The sequence below is a fragment of the Ursus maritimus genome, unplaced genomic scaffold, assembly GCF_017311325.1.
Source record: "Ursus maritimus isolate PB19 unplaced genomic scaffold, ASM1731132v1 scaffold_1, whole genome shotgun sequence".
Taxonomy (NCBI): Eukaryota; Metazoa; Chordata; class Mammalia; order Carnivora; family Ursidae; genus Ursus; species Ursus maritimus.
Window position 1 is genome coordinate 86,952,060 of NW_024423343.1, and position 18,669 is coordinate 86,970,728.

An 18,669-nucleotide genomic window follows, 5' to 3' on the forward strand; every position below is an offset into this window, starting at 1 on the left:
TCCTCCGCCAACATACTACGTAGACGTTTTAAAGGAAATCATAGGTTGAGGTGGTTTCAAGCAGAGATGCACTCACCAATTTACTCAACATGACTTCCAGTTAGAAAATATCACAAAGGATAAACTGGAACTTATGCATTCTGTTTGGTTGAACAAAAAAGGTTTTGCTTTGAATTTTATGCCAAATAAGAGTGATGAAAAGTCAGTTTTTAGGATTCTTCAGTGCTGTGAATATGACCTATTTCCACATATTTTGAGGAGCTCTACTGTTCAGCCTGCATGCCCTGAAGATTTTTTTTCTGTTCTGTAACTTATTTCTAAGTGCAATTTAAGTGAAAGATAACATGCAGCCCCCAAAAGTGTAAAGATGTATCTTTAAAAGTCTCTTTCCCTGCTTCTCTATCAACTTTCATCCCATATTGTGAATATCATTAAAGTACACTTTTCAAAAGGTTATAAACAAACAAGTGTCAAAGATTTTTCTCAGTTCATTAATAAGGGAACCAGTAAGATGTTAAATGTAGTTCAAAACAGATTTCAAGAAATGAAGACTTATGCAGTCTGTCAGTTACAGTAACACTGAAAATAATTTGCAACTAGATAACAAAACTGATTAATGTCACGTATGGCAATAAACTAACATTTGCAGTTAACTTTTTCTTCTAGATAGAATGGCTACATTATCGTTGAACAAGAGTCAGCTGAGTGCTCCCATTCAAGAAACGATTTCACTAATACCAGTTTTCTACAAGTTAACCTCTGCCCTTACAGAGCTGCAAAGTGTGCTAATCAATAGTAAAAAGATAGTTTAATGAAGACAGCTCCTCCTAGAAAACAAGCTAATCCTCAGTCATGTTATGTTCCCTGCTCAGAGTTCAGCATTAGACTGATGGGACATCCAGCAACCTCTGTAGCCTATGTCCATGTCTTGGGTAATACTTTTAATTTAATTTAATTTTATTTATTTATTTTATTTATTTAACTTATTTATTAAAAGATTATTTATTTACTTATTCGACAGAGAGAGCTAGAGAGGGAACATAAGCACGGGGGAGCAGGAGAGGGAGAAGCAGACTCCCTGCTGAGCAGAAAGCCCGACGTGGGGCTCTATCCCAGGACCCTGGGATCATGACCTGAGCGGAAGGCAGACGCTTAACGACTGAACCACCCAGGTGCTCCGGCTAATTCTTTTTACAAGTATCCATGCTGAAGTGGACATACGGGTTGGGGCAGATCAAGGCAAGGCGGTACTAGGATTATCCCACCAAAAGGCAGAAAGAGTTAATATTCAAGTTTTGACACCTAATATAGTATTTTTGAGACTGCGGCATGACAGTTTAAAAGCAAGGCTGTTTCAAGAGAAATTCTTTTATCTATCCATTTAACATATGAAGCAGAGGTCTGGAGAATGTGATTGCTGACTTTTACCTAAGGAACATTCCAACAAAGAGAAATGGGGTAATATCCACCACCACCTACAGACCTGGTAGATTAATGGGGTGACAGGAGACAGAGCAGAAGAGGCAGGCAGTCAGGTATATGGAGTAGGGGATAAATTTCTTTCATTTAGAGAAATGCCAAGACCCCAGAAGCTTCTGCCAATTTTTCTTCATGTGTCCTGGCAGGGTGAGCATGGTAGGATACCTCAGACGTCCCCAAGGACAGCCGTGTGGAAAAACTCTGGTTGTACAGTCTACTCAGGCACAGAGAGGGCCTGGCTTCTCACTCAGGGCTGCCTTGCAGTTTGCGTGGCCAGGGGTGGGATCCGGAAGTGCTTGCATGCAGATAAGGAATTTCTGTAACTGTACCTTGGCCTGGGGCAGTATGGGATTCATACTCAGATCCCAGCAGGCTCCGCAAACAGGGAGGGCCAAGACATGTTCACTTCCTCAAGGATGGCTGCCAGCACCTTGACTAAGCTGAGAGAGCGTTTTTCCTAGTGACAGATTTCAGCAGAAGCTGGCCGTGGGTGGCTTAGCAGGGAGAGGCTAGGACCACTCACACGACAGCAGCCGATACTTTAGAGGGAAAGCCAGGGCTGGAGGGGTGGGGATGAAGGTAGGGGGATACTACAGGACTCAGAGACGTTTGTCTCTTTCCCAAAGATCAAGCCCTGGAAGCAATACCCCTCCTCCATGCAGCCAGGTAGTATCCGGGAGAAAGCAGGTGAGTGGAGTAAGTTCTGAAATTTTATCCAATATTGTCTTACTGGTCACCTAAAAGATTTAAATATGATTCAAACTAATCTTACTAGATTAGTTTTTTTTGTTGTTGTTGTTAATTGTGTTGTTCTTTCTATCCTGGCTTATTTGGGTAGAAACGTGATAAAAATGAGAGAGCTGTGGAAATTAATCTGTATTTCCTTTTATAGCTGAATGTACTGAAGTAAATATGCAATCCTGCTACTAATCTATTCTTCTTTCCATTTTTCTTGAAAACAAAGGAAGAAAGGAAGAACAGGAAAGCAAAGAAGGAAAGAAAATTCTGAGCACTTTCATTTAACTGGGACTGGGGGGGGGGTGCTTATCTTACTGAGAACCTTTGCACGTATCTCCTGCTCCTTCAAACCCAGTAATCTGCACGTCCTCTTCACTTGAGGGCCGTAAAAGCTTGGAACCCTACCAGAGTTCCCTCCGAAGGGTGAGGAGAAATGAGAGAAGTGGACGCTCTTCCCCGGGTTCTTGTCTGGGATTCTCAAATGGGGCACACAGGCAGAAGCCCCAAGGACAGCATGAGGGAGCAGTAGATGGACCCCAGATAGGCTGGCAGAAGGGGAGATGGTCCTCTGAATGTCACACTCTTGAGGAATGTTGAGGTTCTCACTTATGCAGTTGTGGCTCGAGTAGGCAAATACTTTGCTAAAAGCTGTAGGCAGGGTCACTAGTAGGAACTGAGAGAGCTGCTTCCAGTGGGACCCTCCACCCAAGCCATCCACAGGTACCGCCTGTGCCAAGAGGAGACGAGAAGCTCACCAGTGGTGACAGCACGTGAGAGGGATGCAGAGATCACCAGAAATGGAGAACAAGCCAGAAGCAGGGGGACAAACGGGGAATTTTAAACCAGCATAAGACTGAACCACAGGCCTGAATTAAATGGAGAATTTGATCCCTCCATTCATAGAAATTAAACCCAGAAATGACTAAATGAAATTGACCACAATATGCAAGTAGGTAGCTCTGAATCGGAGTTTAAGAAATAAAGAATAATACTTTTTTTTTTATACCCAAGGTTACCACGAGGGTTGTAACTATTAAGTATCTATACATGTGTGTTACTTATTAAAGTAGATGATATAAAGCCTACCTTCTAGTTCAGCTGCTTACATCATTATAGCCAACCCTGTACGTGCAATAATTTTCACAAACATGAGAATGTGGTGAGGCAGCCCAAACCCATTGTCGTATCACTATCTGCAAAGTACTTTAATTTAGAGATTTTTTTTTAATTCTAATGCACAGTAGTGTGTGACAAACACTGGCTACAAACGAAACAACAACAAAAACCTTGCTATAAATGAGAGATAATTGTGTTTGTGCTAAACCATAAAAAAGCCCAGCATATACCTAAGAACAGAGATGATGCTTTTGAAAGAGAAAGAAAAAGAGAGAGGGTAATTTAGCATTTAGAACAGAGCAGCATGGAGCTAAGAGGTAAAAAGGTGATTGGCTGAAGATCATGCTTAAAACTTTAAAAATTAAAATCCCAGAGTGTTATTTTTTATTATGCCTTGAAATGCTGTTTCTTTAAATCACAAAACTATGTAAACAAAAAATTCCCTTTTCAACTGCTGCAAGTTGCTGATAAGAATGGAATTTCTCTTTCCACATGTGGTAGGCGTCTCGCTTTAGTAGAAATGTAAAGTTCTACTTTGTGTAAATTGAGTCATAATTTGTTTTATTGTGTTAAAATACACATAACATAAAAATTATCATTTTAAAGTGTACAATTCAGTGACATCAAATACATTTGCAATGTTGTACATCCATCATCCCTATCTGGTTCTGGAACTTTTTCACCACTGCAAAAGGAAATCTCACCCCCAATAAGCAATTATTCCCCATTCTCTCAAGTCCAGCCCATGGCAACTACTCATCTACTTTCTGTCCTAATGGGCTGTCTAGTCAGGGTATTTCCATAAATTGAATCTTACAATATATGTCCATTGGGTCTGACTTCTTTTACTTAGCATACTGTTTTTAACCTTCATCTATGTTGTAGGATAGGCCGATACTCTATTCCTTTTTTTGGATGAATACTATTGCATTGTGTAGATATGCACGTTTTGTTTATCCATTCATCCATTGGCCAACATTTGGATTATTTCCATCTTATGGCTATTGTGAATAGAGCCATTATGAATGTTTGTGTACCTGTTTTGAATTCTCTTGAATAAAAACCCAGGAGGAGAAGGCTTATTAATGTGATAATTCTATCTTTAGTGTATTAAGAAACTACTGAACTGTTTTCCACATTCTACATTCCTACCAGCAATGCATGGGCTCTAATTTCTCCATATTTTCACCAACACTTGTTTACTTCTTTTCATTATGATCACCTAACTGGATGTGAAGTGATATCTCAGTGTGGTTTTGACTTGCATCATCCTAGTAACCAATGATGCTGACAATCTTTTAGTGTGCTAATTACCCATTGGATATCTTGTTGGGACAAGTCTATTTAAGTCCTTTGCCTGTATTTCAGTTAGAGTGTTTGTATTTTCAGTTAGAATGTTTATATTATCGTTGTTACATCTTACAATTTTAAACAATGAAAGTAAATTTGAAATCATCTTGACAAAGTGTCAAGTGTTTTTAGTGGAAATCCCACAAGAATAGGTCATTCCAGACTCAGACCTTTTAAGAAAAGGGGAACATGGGGCCAAGAAATGGGAGCTATTAAGACACCAAGACTCCATTTTTACGCAATAAATGGAAAAGCGGCACTTCCCAGTTCAAGTCCCTTACCACAGAAGACTGACATATCCTGGCTCTCTGCCCACAATCCCCTCAAGTCTAAGAGTGATCTGTATGTCATGAAAAACATCTCCTGCCTTCAGCAGCTGGCGGCAGGAAGGAGCATGATTCCCTCTACACAGGAGCCATGGGACCTCTAGTCTTGTAAATGAAGAATCGAAGACAACGGAAAGTTTAATGACATGACCTAAATTCACCCAGCTATTATTGAACCTGGAACTCAGGTGTAATGTCCTGTCCCCTATGCCTTCAAGCTGTCCCTAGTCATAGTCTTTTGTATGCTACATCATAAAACCAACAAAGGTTTTTAAGATAGCTGACTGGGATTAGGAGGATAATTCTGAAAGAATGATGACCACCTGAGGCAATCTTTACGAACACATATTTTGACTTAGAAACAAGATTTCAGGTTTAATTAAGGAATTAAAGGAATACATATAAAACATAACATCGAGATCCATCAAATATGTAAAATATGTAGTTTGAGTACCATTTTGGGATGTAGATAATTACCAAAGAAAATGCAAATTGTAAATGGATTTTAATGAACCCAACCTAAATATAGTTTAAAATATCTAACAACGTAAAGTGAAAGGGGAGATCAGTTTATGCTATAACATACATAATATGAAATATTAGAAATTATTCATTCTTGTGACCTATAATACACCCTCAACCTTTTTGTTTAGTTATTTTTTAAATTTTAATTAGAGAGAAGGTGTGAAAGAAAGACACAAAATAAATGAAAAGCTTAACTTCACTGTTTGAAAAATGGTTGATCATTCTCCAGAGACCAGACTTCTTTTGGCAAGATATTAAGTAGAGTGCAGGGAGGCCAGGTCTGACCCACTCAGGGCTCTAAAGCCAACTTTGCTGCTCGGTATCAATCAGTGTGTAGGAAACATCAGAGACAGAAGGCCAAAGGTGTAAAGCCACTGAGATAGGAGAAAAAGATGGAGCTAATCAGATGCTTAGATGGTCCTGGACCAAAGCATGAATTTAGGATGAAAGCACACAGCTATTTCAGACACAGCAAATAGAACAGAGCATGACCTTCAGGCTGGGGAGAGAATGCGCCAAACCCAAAATTTCTCAGAGGTCAGGGATTACAGAAGAAGGACCGTTGATAAAAATACGGACAGAAGTAAATTGCCTTAGTGCTTTGTGACCTGAGAAGTATATTTTCCCGGCTATTCTTTCCTGCGTAAGAGAGAACATCCTTTATCTCAGCTACCGAAAAGCATTCTAACATTTTCTCTTGGAATCTCCATTCAATATTTTTTCCATTCAATTTTTTTTTGTAACCTTAACATAACCAACATTTGTTGTTCCATTTCTATTATAAAGTCTTTAATGATTATCAAGCCATTATTCTTCATCTTGTACTTTTTAAATATTTTATTTATATATTTATTTTAGAGAGAATAGGGCGAGAGAGAATGCGAGTGTGCACGCATGTGAGTGGGAGGAGGGGCGGGAGTGGGGAGAATCCCAAGCAGGTTCTACACCCAACATAGAGCTCAATCTCATGACCCTGAGATCATGACCTGAGCCGAAAACAAGAGTCAGACATTCAACTGACTGAGCCGCCCAGGAACACTTACCTTGGACTTTTTAATAATGTGGACAGTTAAGTAGAATTTGGGGACTATTCCAATATTCCTAGTTGGCTCCTTCCCTTTAGTGGAGAGGGGCATAGTGGAGCAGCAAGAGAAGCTATAGAGATGGGTACATGTGAACTGGAACGCATTGAGAATCACATTTCTTCAGGTTAGATAGGTAATTTGCCTTGAAGACAAGGGAATAAACTATGTAGGAACTCAATTTTCCAATGGACTCTTATAAATTTCTCCCTGTAGATAATGCAGACCATTAGTTGTAAACAATAGGCTATACTTCCTAAATATAAATATGTTTTCATTTGATATCTGGCAAAATGAAAGCAAAGCCATGCATTTGGTTGCAGAAATTAAAATATGGACACAATTATTTTGCTATGGAGAGTGGTATAATTCATTCATATTTTTTCTCAGTCTTTTTTTAATTTCTAGTTTTAAGTAGTTGTCTTATGTCCAATTTATAGAGCCAACTCTAATTCACAGATATTATTCTGTAAATCTCCCTGCCACTTCTCCATTTGCCAGCTAAAGTATAGTACAGGGGAGAGGTACATAGAATATACAATGCTGGGAGTAAGGCCTGTATGATGTGGCAATCTCTGTTCCTCAAAAAATGATGTAGCAGATATTGCGTGTTGTATACCTACAGCCAATCTTTATATATCCCTTGGTACATAGAAACACAATTTGTTCAGAGAGCCAGCTTTCAAAGAAGATGATCCTTGCTCTAGCTTAGAGGTAAATACTGATTTATCTAAAGTTCTCACATTGTCCAATAGGAATTTCTGTGATGACAGAAATATTCTATTTCTACACTGCCCAATAGAGTAGCCATTGGCCTCACGGAGCTATTAAGTATTTGAAATGTGGCTAGTAAGACAGCAAAACTAAATTTTAAATTTTATTTAATTACTATCAATGAATTAATTAATTTTTTAAATTACTATTCATTTAACTTTCATAGACACATGAGGCTACTGGCTATCGCATTGGATAACCCAGCATAACTAATTATGATAATCCCATTGACATTGCAAATAACTAGATTGACATAAAGCGTATGACAAAATGTTGGCCAACTGATGGGAAGAGAAAATTGCTGGCAAATGAAATGGTTACTTCCCCCATTAGACAATGCCTTACCTTCCATTACTGCATGGAACTCTGGCACTGAACTTATCATACAGTGAATAGGAGCACCATGGCCGAGCGAGGATGCTCCCCCATTACTGTGAGACTTTCTGTAAATGAGATAATGAATTTTTCATATAGCTTAAGCCATTTTGATTTGTGTGTCCTGTTACTGCAGAGGAAGCATCATCACTCATATAAAGTAGCTTCTAGATTATTTAATGAAATTGTTAGAGGAAGTTTTTTTTAAACTTTTAAATTAGAATGGGCTGTTGTTTGAATTTTAATAAAGATAATTTTGTATGGTGTATATATTTGATAAAGGGTAGAGTACTTATACAGTCACCACAATAATAGTGAAGATCAGAGTTGTGAATGTTTCATATTTGTTCTCTAAACTGAAATTTATCTTAAAATCTTATGAAAAGGTAACACATGTGAAACATATATGCTATTTTGAGAACAAATAAATTGAAATTAGAAGATGTTAATGAGGTCAGGCAGCTCATAAATTGTGGGGATATATCTCAATCTTGGGTCTTTTTTTTCCCCAACAAAATACTTCTTTTTAATTTAGACTGGTTGTTTCTGTAATTATCCTCTTTGTTAATGGATTCCAAGAAGAACATAAAACTGACAATTTAGGTATTTGTATATGTAACAGTCTAGTTGTTTTTGTTTCCGACTTATCTCTAGCTATATTAAAAACAGTACATTTTTGACTCATGGGTGGAAAACGTCACATTGAAAAGAAGAATAATATCTGCTTTAATTATATTTAATATAATTATTAAATATACTTCAGAAAAGAAGAAAAATTGAAGTTGGTTTTCAGAAAATCTATAAAATAAAGACTATAAATGTATGAAGTTACATGCAGTGAGTGACTCACAAAATTTTGCAGCTAAGAAATTGAAGGGACCTAACATTTACTACTATTAAAGGTAATTATTCAAACCATAGGTCTTAAAATATCTGCTATTAGTTGCAAATGTTTAGATAGAATTTCAAAAGTGCGCTTAATAATGGGAACAACACATTTTGCTTTCATATCTTCTTGCGTTCAGAGCAGGAACTGTTTCCCCTTGCCTTTCAGGGGGGAAGAAAAGAACCTTTGAACAGTAGCAGAGGCTCCTTAGTTTAGGCATTTGGTTTTAGACCCTAGAATAGCTTGATGAGGCAGACTTTGTATCTTCTTTTCTAAAGGTATTTAAATAAAGATTTGATCATCTTTTGTGTGTGAAGGGTTTTCACGTGATGCCCTACATGAAGATAATGCAACAGATAAAAAACAAAAAACAAAAAAAACTACTCAAAGTTCTTCTAAGCTTTATGATTTTTTTTGGGGGGGGGGTCATCTCTGCCCCCAAGATCAAGAGTTTCATGTTCTTCTAACTAAGCCAGCCAGCCGGGTGCCCCCCAAGTTTTATGTTTCATCATTTAACTGTATCATTATAAATTTAATGATCAGTATATTCAGATGATATTGGAATTTAGATATTTTAACTCTTCTGGTTTACCACTGAGAAGTCAATGTGGTTAATAAGTTGTGGTTAATAAGTGAGTTTTCATATTATAATTCTCCAGTGATTTCTGAAGTTTATTCCTAACAAAGTAATGTCTCTAATATGTGAAAAATAAGACCAGTGATAAAAATAATTGGGGTCAAAGGCTTTCAAGAGACCTTACAATCACTGTGTACGGGCAATTTTCCCCACAATCAGACACTGGTCTCAAACTAATAAAATAAAGCATACATAAATTATTCTTATTGATATTACAACTAATAGGCATCTTCTGTGAACCAAAGACCATCAACAAATTCTTTCCCCAATAAATCCTGAGGTTTGCAAACATGATTGTCAAAACATACCTCTTTCATTTCCCAAACTTTCTCAGCCTGCCTTTCACTGAGGAATAGATGAGAGTATTTGTGGACGGAGGAGACTTTCTAAGGGACTTTCATTTCTGTTACTACAGGTCCACATTTTATTAATTAAAAGATTGGGCAAGGAATTGATATTTTTCAAATTTGGAAAAGATGTATGGAAAGGATGTCTTTCATGTTGTCTAGAAGTTGTACAATTATATACCATGCTTTGTTTTAAGATATAAGCATTTAACCCCATGAGTATGCATCCACTGGTATAAATTAATCCTATAGAAGTGGCAGAGGAGAAATATAGGAAAACAAAGAAAAACGCTTCAACTTTCTCACTATAACAAAACATTTCCATTGCTATCCAGACCAAAAGATTAGCTGTTTTAAGTGCCAACTAGAGAAAAAGTTCAAAAGAGTAAGTGTAATTATTAAAAGAGTTCCATCAGTGACATTGATTAAATCTGTCTCCCCAGTAAAATCATTATAACATCTCATAACTATAAAGGATGGGGCTCCTGTTTAAGAATTTATATTTACAACAGGTAAATGACTTTTTAAGCTGTCTTCACATTTGCTTCCAAATCCAGTGTGGACAAAACACTGGTGCTATAATACCGTCTGAGAGATTTATAGTGGACATAAGAAAAGGCTCTACCGCCCGAAAGTTCATACACTTGCTGATAAAGGGGTTGCATGACCAGGGTGAGATATATCTGGCCCTGCCCAGAAGTTGAGTGATACAGTACATCATGATTCTGGGTGTCACCAAATGAATGAATTGACAACTAGAATTAATACTGTGTGCTTTGAGGGGCACCTGGGTGGCTCAGTTGGTTAACTGCCTTTGGCTTGGGTCATGATCCCGGGGTCCTGAGATCAAGGCCCACATCACACTCCTTGCTCAGTGGGGAGTCTTCTCCCTCTCCCCCTGCCTGCCGCTCCCCTGCTTGTGCTCTCCCTCTCTCTCTCTGTCAAATAAATAAATAAAATCTTAAAAAAAATACTGTGTGCTTTGAGAGCAGATTTGAGGGTGGAGGGGAAGGGCAGCATACTGGCGCTAATATTATCAAATGCTAGATGTGGGTTTCTTAATTCAGCGTCCTATGGATGAGCTTCAGGAAATCCATAAACACCTCGGAATTAAATATGCACCATTTTATATTCATTTTTTTAAGATTTTATCTATTTATTTGACAGAGAGAGAGACAGCCAGCGAGAGGGGGGAAAACAAGCAGGGGGAGTGGGAGAGGAAGAAGCAGGCTCCCAGCAGGGAGCCCGCTGCAGGGCTGGATCCCAAGACTCTGGGATCACGCCCTGAGCTGAAGGCAGGCACTTAAAGATTGAGCCACCCAGGCGCCCCTATATGCATTTTTATAGGGGAAGAAGATCTGTATGTTTCACTGGATTCTCTGTATAGGCTATAGTCACAAACACAAGAAAAAAGATTAAGTATCAGTCTTTGTAAATAACTTGAAAATTAGGGAAAGGAAGATTTGCATGCTTTAAATATGGTGTAAACAATTAATAAAAAAAAAAATCTACAATTTCTGGCTCTCATGTTCCAGTATTTTTTCCTTCCAAGTATACTCCCTATTCCACTAAAGAAATTGTGAGTTTGAAAAACAGTTGAGTAAGTACAATTGTGCTCTTCCCTGCCTCCAGCTCCAGGTTCCCCTCACCACAGCTTGCCTTCTTTAGGCTCTCTGTCCCAGGGCTATCGATTCCCTGTAAGTTCCACTGTGTTTTGTGTCCTCTCTGACCTCCTAACCTTTGCAGACACAGCTTTTTCTGCCTGAAATATTACTTCCACCTCTAGTCTCCAACTGATTAACCCTACTTGTCCTCCAGGATTCCTCTCTAGTGACCTTTGACCAGGACCCTGGGCGAATCTCTGTTAATGCACATACCAAGCTGCATTGAAATAATGGGCTTTTACAGTTTCTTTTTTCCATTACCAAATTGCAGAGTTCCTTGAAATCATTTAGAAATCCATTCACCTCAGTAAGCTCACAACCTCACACAGGTTCTGGTACATAAAGGGGCAATAGTCTTCACTGAATGTAGATGGCTTAGCAAAAAATGAGTTGTAGTGACCAAAAAGGTTCAATGAGTTTTCCTTTTTAGAGTGCATGTATTTTTAAACAAAAGAAAATTATAAGCTAAAGGAATGAATGGAAATGATTTCATGCAGAAAGAAACAAACTAGAAAGATATCTAGTAGATAGGTAATAAGGGAAACTTCCTGAAGCCACTGAGTGATTAAATTCCTGTCACATACTTGACACCTGGAGACCTACTCTCTCTTGAATCATTAATCACATGTTCCATTTGAAAGTACCTTACAACTCACAATTTTTGTAAATGGTGCAGTTGAAGTTCATAAGGAAGAGATGGAATTTATATTTTGTCAGATAGCTAACGCGGCAATATTCTATTCTCAAATTTGAAGTTAGGCAAATTCCACCTACTTACTCTCCTAATTGTTTTCCTAAGCTCAGTGATTTTCAACTGGTTGTGTGGTGGATACTGCGATGCTGCAACCACATGTCCCTTCAGCGCAGGAAGACTTAGAATACATTTGCTGATTGTGCTGCTGCCTGATAGATTCCAACCGTGACACTTTTCTCTGCTTGCTGCAGGGAGCCCGCTCACCCAAGCCTCACTCTGTCTCTCAGGGCCGCCTACACTCAGTGTGTCGTTAACGAGCAACTAAAGGCTCTGGCGCCCCTCACTACCTTGAGAACACTCGGAAGGACCATGGCAGTTTCAGAGATTCCTGTGGGATTGAGTGACATTTTCTAAGACTCTATGGCCCAACTTTTCCCTTTGCTCAAAGATGCTCTCTTCCCTCCCCTCTCACCACTCCTTGCCCCAACAGGTGCTAATTCCGAGAGTGTTTCCTAATACTCTCTGGCTCTTGTGTTGAGAATAGCCTCTAACGGACAAAAATACAAGTACTAGAATTAGTTCGGAGACTATGGTAGTCCTGGGAATCAATTTTGATCACAGGCAGTGCAAAATATTTGGATTTTGAATATTTTTAAAGTTAGAGACAACAAATTTCCTGACATATTGGGTGTAGGTTGTAAGAGAAATGGGGATTCAAGGATGACTCCACTTATGCTGGCATGGGTACTGGAAAAGCAGTGGGGCATGGCCTATATTTGAGGTAGATATGGGGAGGGACAATTGAGAATCCATTTTGAAGCGTGTTCAGTTTGAGATGTCAACCAGACATCCAGTAGAGATGTCAAGTAGACGATTAGATGTACAGGTCTGCAATCTGATGAACACTCTGGGTGGGAAATGTAACTCCAGAAGTTTTTTTTAATTTTTAAAGCCATGAGCCTAGATGAAATAGCCAATGGAATGAGCAAAAAGAAGAGAAGACCAAAGTCTGAGACTGGAAATGTTCTAATTTAGAGACTGGGGAGAAGAAAAGGAACCAGCAAAGGAGACTGTCCTACCATTGAGGTAAGACAAATCCCAGAGAGAGTAAAGTCTTGGAAGAAATGTGGGGAAGTATAAAAAGGAGAAGGGTATGATCAACTGCTTCAAATGCTACCTATAGGTCAGGTCAGTTGGCTTCAGTTACTTTGGGAGTATCTTGATGATAATATTTTTAATAAACTGATGAGGAAGAAGACATGATGAAGTGAGAACATGTGAGGAGGGGAGAAAAACACCTGTTTTAGGTGTTTAGCTACAAAGGGGAGCAGAGTAATAGGAAAGTAGTTAGCAGAGACAGTGGAATCAGAAAAAAAATTTTTTTAAGAAGAAATAACCGTATATGTGTATGTTGATGGGAATGATCCAATAGAGAGTGGGAAAGTGATGATGTAAGATAAAGATGGAATTATTTCTGGAGCAATGAGCTTGTGCTAAGCGAGAGAGAGTGGGTCTACTATACAAATGAAAACAGCGGCATTAAATGTGAGTATGACAGTATAGTGAAGATAATAAATATTTTCATATGTTGAAAATAAAGCCAATGTACACATATAAAGTGTTACTTATGGTGCTGGGCTAACAAATTATCAGTTGAAGTAGTCTCAGTTAGAAAAATGTACAACATATTCAAATAAGCCAGCTAATTTTTTAAAGGATACAGTGAAGTAATTTTAAAGATTAAATATTTGAAACTTTTTTGTCAGTATTATAATTTTAACATAGTTGAAAGATAACCTATTTTCTTAGCATGTAATAGGTCCAAAGCCAAACATTATACACATCATTAGAAATATAATTGTGAACAAAGTATGTTTGTTCCTATATCTTAATATAAGGCAAATATTATAAAGCACATTTTAATGGAGAAAAAGTTGGAAAATATGCTTCGGAAAAATAAATATTGTTAAGGACATTTTTCATTAATATTCAAAAATAGAACACTAAAATATTTTGTTTAAAGCTAGGCTTTAATCATATATTACACAAAAATAGTTAAAGTATTGTTATTCCCAAGGGCATTTAGGAGACAATATATTGCCAAGAATGGAAAATTAATATCAAAACCGGTTAGAAAAAGTAGTTAGCATCTCCCATATATCCTGATTTGACTAATTAGATTTATGTAATCCATTGAAACATCAGCCAGATTACAGTAGCAAATCTGGTAATATTGGATCATACTATTTAAAAATAGGAGCATCTGGGAAGAATTAACCTAAGAGGAAATTTCCTTTTCCACTGTTATTATCCGCATAAGTTTAAATTCAATTTATGCTACCATTTATGTTTACTCAAAGGCAGACACCACATATAAACAGGTCCTTCTCTTCTAGCTCCTGCTCATCTGTTAAAAATTTTTATTTGTTATGATCTTTGCCCCATTTCCTCTTCGGGTTAAATTTTCTCCTTTATGGGTTTGCTGGAAAAAAAAATCTCAACTACTGTCATTTACACCAGAGGTGAATTACTACCATTAAGTGAAGGGATATTTGTTGCAGCATAAATGCCCTATCTGTTGGACAAAGCAATCTGGTCAACCCAAGAACCCCCTCTTCTGTCACCATAGAAAAGCTGGAGCTCTGAAAACGGGAATCAGGAGCTAATGCTTTATAGGTGACATAAAGTTTGCAGTTGGTCTTGACCCTTGCAATGTCAATCCATTTCCTCATATAGATCAACCCCAATCAATTTGTTTGAGTTTCTGTAAGAATAACGGCCTCTTAAACCATCTCTTGATCATTTACCCTTTGCCAAACATGTGGTACAATTGTTTCTGTAATTGCTAGTAAGCAAGGAAGAGTGGTCAACATTATGGTAAACTGATAATCTAAAGTCTGAGAATTTTTGCTTCCTATGAGGTCTTGGTGAGTTGAAGTTATACTTGTCACTGCAGAAACAGAGATCTATCTATCATCTTTCTACCTACCTATTTATCATTTCTCCTCACATATGATGCCACCACTGAGGCACTTCCTCCGTTCTTTTATTTTTAAGAATCCCTGGTTACAAAGGTCTACCATTACTAAGCACAAAGAGAAATGGATGGTTGCATTCTGGCTGTGCATTAAAATAAATAAATAAATAAAAATAAAAAATCTATTTTTTGAGTATTTGTGTGGTGAGTATTCGAAATACATCTTTCAGATCATTGGATGAATTTTGTATTAAGTCTTTAAGACATGTTTTGTTGTTGTTGTTGTTTGTTTTAAATCCTTTCTCCGTGTTTCTGCTAATTGAAAAGTTTCATTACAATTGAAAAGTCCTTTGAAAACAACACCATGCTTTTCTTGTCATTGCTGCATGGTCAAGCACTTTCAGGCTTCTGGTCTCAGGGCATGTAATCAAGAAAAGAAATACAGAAAATGCTATTCTATAGGCCCTGACCAAGCAATCCCAACTATCTTCTTTGTTTTACCACTTTTTTGTAGACTTACTGCTCAAATTAGAGCTTCTTGCTCATTGAATAATCTAAATGAGTTATTAATCATATTTGCTTCTTCAACATACAGAAAGCAAGAAGAGGATGATGAAGTTAGGTATTTATAGATGTTTTATAAGCAACAAGGCAAAGTTTAAATTACTTGTTGCCATTAACATTGAAGACAAATATGGGAAATTGAGTTGAAATTGTACCCTTTAAAAAAAATAGCCTAGGAAAAATAATTCTATATTTTGCTAAAACATCTCTCCAATGTCTATGTAGGGTTATATCCAGGGCTGTTTGGTTGGTCTCAAAGGCTCATGCTAAGCTTTGATGCTTGTATAAGTTTGTGTGCATGTGTGTGTGTGTGTGTGTGTGTGTGTGTGTGTGTGTGTGTGCATGAATATATCCACTAACATTTGATATAAAAACTTCTATCACTCAACCATATAACTCAAATACTATGTATAATAGAAAACCACCATATGGAAGATTCACACACTGTGGGGTGTAAACATCAAACCCAATGTCTTGAAATATTTAAAGCCATATGTGGTAACAAATGTTTGCATCAGTAACCTGGGTGTAAACTGAATTTTTGGTGCAGCGTTTGTATCCCCTGGCTTAATTAACCTGTACCATTTTACTCTATATTTGACAATATGAAAATTTATGAGTGAATTTTAATGATCTCACATGTATTTTCCCATGTTTTCTATATTTCAGTAACAATGTGAACTCAAGTTTTTTGGTAGATCACGTTTTTTCCAATTGAAAATAAAAATGTGTTCTGGGGTGGGAAAGGCAAGTTGGGTTTGGGACAGAGATGTAGTCAGATGCTTTTTGACCATGCTTCATGAAAACTTCATTCCCTCTGATGAAAATCTAGCCTGATAAATTGAATCCTGTGACATGGAAAGTCACTTCATATTATGAATTCTGTTGATAGAATGATGATGACAAAGCAGTTACAGATTATTTAAGTAGCAGAATGAGAGTTTTTTGGATTATAAATGTATGTTAATATTTTAAATTAAGCCTTATCTTTATGAAATATGTTGTTTCTTCAAAAATTTAAAGAAATAGGAAGAACTGCAAAAGAGCAATGCAGCTGTAAAAGAGCTGTAGGCAGCTCAGCAGAGAGCTGTAGGGCAAAAATTGCCTGTAGAGGAGTATTGTATAGAGCAATCAACAGGAAGCCTTAATATGCCTATCACGCTCTGTCATTGGCTGGTAGCTGCCTAGGCAGAGTGAGTATTTGACTCAAATACTGTAATGGATCCCAGAGGTACGACAACTCAAGGCTATTATCTGACTGAATTCTATGCAACAGGTTCATTCTTGAAGGTATATCTGAGTGGTACACATTTATTGCCTCCACATTAGTAAATGCCAGATTTTTTAAAATACCATTTATAGTAACAACAAACATTATATGGTGCTAGGTATTAATGTAAAAACAACAACAACAAAGTTCTGCAAGAACTTAAGAAAAAAAAGAATAAAACTATGGAAATCATAACAGAATAACTAAATTTAGTAGTATACAGTAATTACGGATAGCAATAATATGTATAAATAATTACTCTACAAAAATATAATAACTTCACAAATTCAATGAGATTCCAGTTGATAGCTTAGAAAGATTTTTAAAAATATTTATGAAACCTTAGGTCTTAAGATATCCAAGACATTCATGAGAAAGTCTAACAAAATGAGGAGACTTGTTCTACCAAATAACAAGTCTAATTATAAAACTGTAATAAATAAAAAATATCATGTAATACATCTGCCGGGTGGTGGGGTCAGTGCTGTGAGAGAACACCCCTGCAGGGAGACCATGATTAAACCCCAGAAGAGGCTGGTTGGGGCTTCTGAGCCTGCTGGGCCAACAATAACGGGCCAGCAGGAAAATATATCAACACTAAGAACCCAGCAGGGACATCAGCTTAAGTGGGAAATTCCAGCCCGAGGAAGACCAGCCTCTAAAAAATGTGGGAAGAATCTAAGCAGTTACTGGCTGATGAAAGTCAGAGACAGAAAGCAGACTAGAGAAAGGTATAGATGTGAAGTTTAGTGCTGAGGATCTTAAAGCACAGCGCAAGCAGACAGCGTGCTGGGAGGGTGTTCGCAGCTACCAGGACATGCCCAGAACTTCCTTCCAACCATGAAGCTGGAGGAAGAAGCCTACTCCTACCATAGCAACTGCCAGCAGCCAGGCATCTCAGGACTTGCGAAGCTTGTGAAGGAGGCTTACCCAGACCAAACAGTTTGAGAAAAACAATCTCCATTATGAACCATATACCAAAGAAAACCCTAAATGGTGGCTGTGCCGTTTGTTCCAATGATGAAGTGTTTCATTACCCTGGCTGAGCTCAAAACCCATCACCAAGCCCTTAAAAAATACGGTTCTCTTAGAGAGGCAGACCATAAAAGAGACTCTTAACTATAGAGAACAAACTCAGGGTTGCTGGAGGGGAGGTGGGTGGTGGGGATGGGGAGTGAGGGGGGGAGTGGGGAGGCTAAATGGGTGATGGGGATTAAGGAGGGTACTTCATGATGAGCGCTGGGTGTTTTATGTAAAATAATGAATGATGAATCATTAAATTCTACTCCTGAAACTAATATTACACTATATGTTAACTATCTGGAATTTAAATAAAACACTAAAAACATTAAATCTATCTATCTATCTATCTATCTATCTATCTATCTATCTATCTATCGCTCTCTTTACTTGCCAGAGACTCTCAATTCAGCCCCTGACCCTAGAGGAATTTAATTTTATTTTGAACTTGGAGAAAAAGAAACCAAGTTAACTGGGACACGGTTGCTGGAATGTGCAAGAAGTTAGTTACTCTAAAGAAGTCAAGCTTTTATAAGACAAAAGGTGTGAGGAGGTTTGCTTGTTATGTTCACCTGGGATTGTGTACATAGGTGGTTTTCATGTATCTTTTTCACTAAAGCATTAATATAAAAAAATGGGGGGTAATAGAATGAATTAAGAACTAAAACCTATCAATCTATCATATCTTAATAAACAATGAAGTGAGGATATTCATCATTTAGAGTTACTGGATAAGTGATTTCATCACATACAGTTTTAGAAAAGAAATGGGGCCATATTTCATGCCATATTTAAAAATCAAATACAAATGACATCACCAAGATGACCACATCTTGACTCTTTCT

At 37.5% G+C, this 18,669-nt stretch overlaps 1 pseudogene; it reads left to right on the top strand.

The window, feature by feature from the left end:
- The window catches only part of LOC103667718, a 23,451-nt pseudogene extending 5,155 nt beyond the window's left edge, over positions 1–18,296 (top strand).
- Positions 18,297–18,669: the final 373 nt, after the last annotated feature.